The sequence below is a fragment of the Entelurus aequoreus genome, linkage group LG07, assembly GCF_033978785.1.
Source record: "Entelurus aequoreus isolate RoL-2023_Sb linkage group LG07, RoL_Eaeq_v1.1, whole genome shotgun sequence".
NCBI lineage: Eukaryota > Metazoa > Chordata > Actinopteri > Syngnathiformes > Syngnathidae > Entelurus > Entelurus aequoreus.
The window spans coordinates 78,785,548-78,792,210 of record NC_084737.1 but is presented as its reverse complement, the minus strand read 5'-3'; the positions used below and the strand labels follow the sequence as shown (position 1 = coordinate 78,792,210).

Here is a 6,663-nt window from a genome sequence, read left to right as displayed (position 1 = left end):
AAGTTAAAGTACCAATGATTGTCACACACACACTAGGTGTGGCGAAATTATTCTCTGCATTTGACCCATCACCCTTGATCACCCCCTGGGAGGTGAGGGGAGCAGTAGGCAGCAGCGGGGGCCGCGCCCGGGAATCATTTTTGGTGATTTAAACCCCCAATTCCAACCTTTGATGCTGAGTGCCAAGCAGGGAGATAATGGATCCCATTTTTATAGTCTTTGGTATGACTCAGCCGGGGTTTGAACTCACAACCTACCGGACACTCTAACCACTAGGCCACTGAGTAGGTCATTTTGCAGTCATACTTAATACAAACAAGAAAAACAGACACCAACGCATGGGACTATTTATACATTGATTATTCGATTAATATGATGCGTTTGTAGACACTCAAAGCACTTTACAGAGATAAATGAGAAGTCATCGTTCATTCACTCCACATCCACCAATAGATGTTAGTAAGCTACATTTGTAGCCACAGCTGCACTGGGGTAGACTGGCAAACACTCATTCATTTGTTCATTAACATTCATACAGCAGTGTAAGCGTCACTGGGAGAAAAGTGGGTAAAGGGTTTTGCCCGAGGACACGACGGCCATGACGTGGATGTCGGAAGCTGGAATCCAATCTGGAACCCTTCGGTTCCTGGCACAGCTGCTCTACCATCTGAGCCACACCGTTTTGTTAAGCAGTAAGATCCAGAACCAGGACGACATACGAAAACCAGGGCAGACTTTTGGCCAACGTTTTTTTGCCAAACTGAATCCTACAAATAAGTGGGGCATAAACACCAAGGTACAGTACCACTGTAACAAACATAGAAGCATACACCACCGTTCAAAAGTTTGGGGTCACCCAAACAATTTTGTGGAATAGCCTTCATTTCTAAGAACAAGAATAGACTGTCGAGTTTCAGATGAAAGTTCTCTTTTTCTGGCCATTTTGAGCGTTTAATTGACCCCACAAATGTGATGCTCCAGAAACTCAATCTGCTCAAAGGAAGGTCAGTTTTGTAGCTTCTGTAACGAGCTAAACTGTCTTCAGATGTGTGAACATGATTGCACAAGGGTTTTCTAATCATCAATTAGCCTTCTGAGCCAATGAGCAAACACATTGTACCATTAGAACACTGGAGTGATAGTTGCTGGAAATGGGCCTCTATACACCTATGTAGATATTGCACCAAAAACCAGACATTTGCAGCTAGAATAGTCATTTACCACATTAGCAATGTATAGAGTGTATTTCTTTAAAGTTAAGACTAGTTTAAAGTTATCTTCATTGAAAAGTACAGTGCTTTTCCTTCAAAAATAAGGACATTTCAATGTGACCCCAAACTTTTGAACGGTAGTGTACATGTTACATTCATAATCAAGTTTCAGGATCTTTTTGTCCAGTTTTTGGATCAAAGGCAGTGTCCTGCGTAAAATAGGCCTCTTAGAATTATAGTAATAGAGAAGCGTAGGACTGAAATGGCAAGAAAATATTAATAATCCTATTTGGTCAGTGAGTCTAATGCACAATCATTACTGACTACGAATTGTTTTGGACACAAATGAGTATCTAAAGCAGTGGTTCTTAACCTTGTTGGAGGTACCGAACCCCACCAGTCTCATGCGCATTCACCGAACCCTTCTTTAGTGAAAATGTTTTTTTTGTGTGTTTTTTTTCAAATTCAAGACAAAGTTATATGTTTTTGGTAACACTTTAGTATGGGGAACATATTGTAAGTAACAAAGACTTAGAGTTTTTTGGACACTAGGGGAACATATTCTGAGTAACAAAGACTTAATTTAGAGTTTTTTGGACACTAGGGGAACATATTCTAAGTAACAAAGACTTAATTTAGAGTTATTTGGTTAGGGTTAGGGCCAGGGTTAGGGTTATAATAAGGCCATGCCGAATAAGGCATTAATAAGTACTTAATAATGACTAGTTAAGAGCCAATATGTTACTAATTTGCATCTTAATAAGCGAATAGTTAATGGTGAATACTGTATGTTCCCCATACTAAAGTGTTACCATGTTTTTTTACTGGTGCACAAAATGAACCGTGCATGTTCAAACAACAAAACCAACACAGTGCATAAACTCACAACAAATTACACACCTGCAAATCAGTCTGACTTCTGCTGTTGCCGTATCCGTAATACGCCGATAGGGAGAAGTTTTTATTTACACGATGAGTCGGGTGTGTCTTGACCTCCGCCGAACCCCTAAGCCCGACTCACTGAACCCCAAGGGTTCGATAGAACCCAGGTTAAGAACCACTGATCTAAAGACTAATGTATGAAGTAGATAGGGTCCAAAATTATCTATGGGATTTTTTCATTATCAGGAAGTTATTTGCTTCACCAGGTTTACAGACCTGTTTAATATTATGCAGGGTTGTAACCCATCAAATGATAAAAATCCATTTTTAAAATCTGCATGTCTTTACAAAGGTCACGAAGGTCTTTGTGAGGACCTCACACAAAATAATTGTTGTTCAAAATAATTTAAGCAGGGGCACAAGGTCTTTCTAATTGTGTTGCATTTGGGTTTGTTTCTTCTGACCTGCCGACTGACTGACAGTCCTTGCATCCTGCCTTGCGTGACTGGCTGCCCAGATAGCCATCAGTATCCAAATCAGTTGAGGTCAGTCTCCCGTGCGTCACCCCCTCCCCAGACCCTATTTGCAATGCAAATGAAAAACCTCTAACAAAGCAAACCTTTTAGAGCAAAGTAATTTACTAAACCACTCTCTTAAAGAGAGTAACTTGGAAGGAAAAAAGGTAATTAGTTACTTATAATTCTGTAGAAATGTTCCTAACTACATTTCCTGCAGTTGATTTGGTGTTCATAAAATGAGCCTTTTGTTGACACTGTTAAACCAAACACAAAAGACTCTTCATTGTCACATTTGTTTGGGTAACAACGTGGCTCACAAAAAGTTACTGGCCAGCATGAATCAGTCCAATTTGCACAGCACTCGTTGTCCAAATGATTAATGAATATCTCCTGTAGTTTTGCGTCAGTGCATGCTAGAGCTGTTTGTTTAACGGCATACGCCATCACCTGCTTCCACCTTCATAGTTCTGCTTCAACCTGGACCACACCCCTTGCTGAAACAGGATATGGTTCTGGTATTGTCCTCATTGTTGAGAGAATAATCCTGACAATTACACCTCAAGACCGAAAGTGGCTGCCCAGCATCTAACCAAGCCCTGGTCAGGTTTTGAATTAGGCCTCTGTTTGCCCCTGGGGGCCCCAAGAGCCCCTACTCCACCTTTTGTTGGCGCTCCCCCACCTCTGGGCGCAAAAAATGTGAATGTCTCTTTGTGAAGTTTTACTCACCTGCACTTTATTCATTGGTTGTTCCTAGCGGGGTTATTGTACGTATGTGGACACAAAGAGAGGCATAGCATGAGTGCAAAGGGCAGGTATTTCAGGTTGTGGCGGACTTATATAGCTCAACTTTATGCGTGTGATAAAACCTCATGGAGAATGTGGTTCTTAGGATGTCAGTTGAGATGTTTGAAAACGGAGCAAGTCCTTCCCACAGAAGCTTGAGCTGACATCATAAAAAAAAACCCAACAAGGTACCTAGGGACTGACAGGGCGGAGGACGGGGTGGGTGCTGAGGGGTGGTAGCTTAGAGAACCGGTTGGAGGGGACCAGTGGGGTTGGGGTGGGGGGTTTCGTCTCAGCCGCGATTGGCTGAAGACATTGCAAGGGACACACCTGTAAGCGCCAGGGGCCAAAGAGATTGGCTGCAACTTGAAAATTACACCTGTGGGGGGAAAGAGGAGGAGGGTGAGTCGGACTACATGTAAACCAAACCCTTTACAAATTCTGCCTCTGTCTTCTCGAGGAGCTTAACAGTCCAACACCGCCAAAGAGAACACTCGGAAAGAAGAAACTTCTGCTTTCAGCAACGGGAAGATACCTGATAGGCTTTTTCTTCCGGGGTTTGGCTCTTCTTCTCAAGTCTACCGGAAAGGGATTGGCATCTTCCTCCCTCCGAAGCGCCACGCCAGTGTCCTTCAGCAGGAGCAGGAAAGACGAGGACTAAAGCCCCAACACAATGATGCCTCTTGTATTGGGTTTCCAGCTCGGTGACCACACCTGGGAAAGGCTGGGTAAATTCGCCAACGTGATACCTTCTTTGTCTTCTGTCAAGACGGTGAGCTGCGGTCACAACTTGTTGCTCGGCGACGTTGTTGTTCAGACTTTATGGACATTTGTTAGTCTTGTGTGATCGGTAATATCTGGGGGTGAGGGTGGGGGGGTGGGGGGGGAACGAGTTAGGTCATCGCAGAAAACAACGCTCGGGGTAGTTTCGGCGGAAAGCAAAAATAACGCGTATCAAATTCCTGCCTCATTTGAGCAGAAAGAAAGACGAGGAAACAATAGAAGCCAACGATCATTCCTAAACTGGATAGACCAGTTGGGGCAGGTAAAGGCAAACTGCCAGACTTGTCAGAGGACACGACTGCTTCTCTTAGAACGTACAAGGCTCAACACCAGGAATCATCAAGCCAACTGACGGTGAGGAACACTTTTACTGGTGACCGAATAACGAAGGACAATCAGCCTTTAGCATGCTAGTAGTATCATATAACTTATTACGCAACTTGCTTACAACCTGTTGAACTGTGACGCTAGTTATCTTTTCAGATCATCGTGCTGCATTTCTTCCTCAGCTTATAAAAAAAAAAAAGTCTTGGTCTCGGCAAAGGTTGTCTCATATATTTTGGATAAAAGAAAAAGGAAGTGGCGGCGAGCCGGACTTAAAATGTCCGCTCATCGCTTTTTCTTTGCCTCGGAGGATTGAGTGCGAGTTGAGACAAACAGCGGCGTCAGACCTGTACAGCGGGGATTTTCCACTACTTGAGTCATTATTTAGTGTGCTCCTCGCTTATATTTATTCACATTAGTACCGAGGAAGTGTTGAGAAAGGCAACTGCAAAAAAAATGGAGGGAAAATGTCGACCGCGTACAGTAAACTGTAGAGCGGAGGCTGCAGATCGAGGTGGAAGATTGTGATTGGCGGACAGGGAGAGAAGCTGCAGGTCACATGAGCTCCACCACCAGGCGGGAAGCAAAGAGAATACATTTCAATGTTAACTTGAAGGATTTTGTTCAAAGTTAAAGTGCCAATGATTGTCACACACACACTAGGTGTGGCGAAACTATTCTCTGCATTTGACCCATCACCCTTGATCACCCCCTGGGAGGTGAGGGGAGCAGTGAGCAGCAGCGGTGGCCGCGCCCGGGAATCATTTTTGGTGATTTAACCCCTAATTCCAACCCTTGATGCTGAGTGCCAAGCAGGGGAGGTAATGGGTCCCATTTTTATAGTCTTTGGTATGACTCGGCCGGGGTTTGAACTCACAACCTACCGATCTCATGGCGGACACTCCAGCATTGTTTGTTGGAGTTGACAAGGTTTTTAGCCTTTAAATACGCATACAATTTTAAATACAGTCCGTTTCCTCTGCAATTTGAGTTTTGCATTAACACTGCTTTTTTTTTTTTTTTTTTTTTTGTAACTTGACGACAACCAAAAACAAATGTCCATTTCAGAGGACAGTTTTTCGTCAGGAGAATATGGTATTATAATGAACTTACTTAAAGCCATTAAATATTGCAACTAAGAAAATGTAAATCGATTTCAACCAAGACTGTAATTTTAGCATCTGTTGCAAAACACGCAGTCAATTAACAAAAGTACTGTACTCGGTTGTTTCATCAGAGGGAAGCAACAAGTAAAGTGAACTTAGCAAAGTGGGAGGAGCAATCAGTGCCAGATGGAAATGCATTAGGGATGCAAAGCACCATCAGTGTTTGTTAGATAGGATGCTTACTAGGACATTGATTGGTTGTGTGGAGGCCCAGTAAGGTGGTGCCCTGATAAAAGTCCACACTTAAGTAGAGTTTTGGGTTTCCCTTCCATTGTTTTGTCCCACAAAGCCAGCAACTATTGATTAAGGGCCAGGCCAGTTTACCTATCAGGTTGTGGAGTCACATTCCAGCACAGGGGGCAGAGTTACCTGATCACGCCTCACTTCCAGCAGACTAAAAGCGTGGGCAGCCATGACTGGTTAAGACTCCCCCTCCCCATGTCCCCGGCGGAGCTCCGTGTTCTGCAATCGGACAGACGTTTTTTTTTATTTTATTTAATAACACAGCAAAAAGAGGAAGTAAGAAGTGTGAAGGGAAGTTAATGGACGTGAGGGCGGGCACTTTCGTCGGGAAAGGTGCTCCACTTTGACCAGGTACTGTACGCTTTACCAACTTCTGCTCTAATCTTTTGTTTCCACCCTTTCTTTTCTCCCTCTTTTCGTCCTCAGGGGCACTGGTTTATAATGCTGATGATTAACTAAATAAGGTCTGGGAGAGCGGGTCTGCTTGGCTTTCTCGTTTCATGGGGCCTGGCTGACCGCGAGCAAGACGGGAGTGTTCTCAGGCAGCGGGCTGGAAATTCAAGATCTTTCTTCTTTCTGTTTCAGCCCCCCTACTCGCCTTCCAATCACTGCCACTTTCTTTGGGTTAGTTGCATTCTTTCCATGGGGGTACTTTTCATGACGGTAAGATCACAGGTGCGTTCTCCATTTTCCTTTTCACCCTCCCCCCTCCAACCCCCGTGCTCTAAACTATCTCTTATCAAATATTTCAAT

At 43.8% G+C, this 6,663-nt stretch overlaps 1 protein-coding gene across 1 annotated transcript in view; it reads left to right on the top strand.

Moving 5' to 3' along the window:
- Positions 1 to 4,355: 4,355 nt before the first annotated feature.
- The window catches only part of ttll10 (tubulin tyrosine ligase-like family, member 10), an 82,206-nt gene continuing 79,898 nt past the window's right edge, over positions 4,356 to 6,663 (top strand). The window contains exon 1 of the mRNA XM_062054551.1: positions 4,356 to 4,531. The gene's annotated coding sequence lies outside the window, so the exon portion shown is untranslated. The remainder of the gene's footprint in view (positions 4,532 to 6,663) is intronic.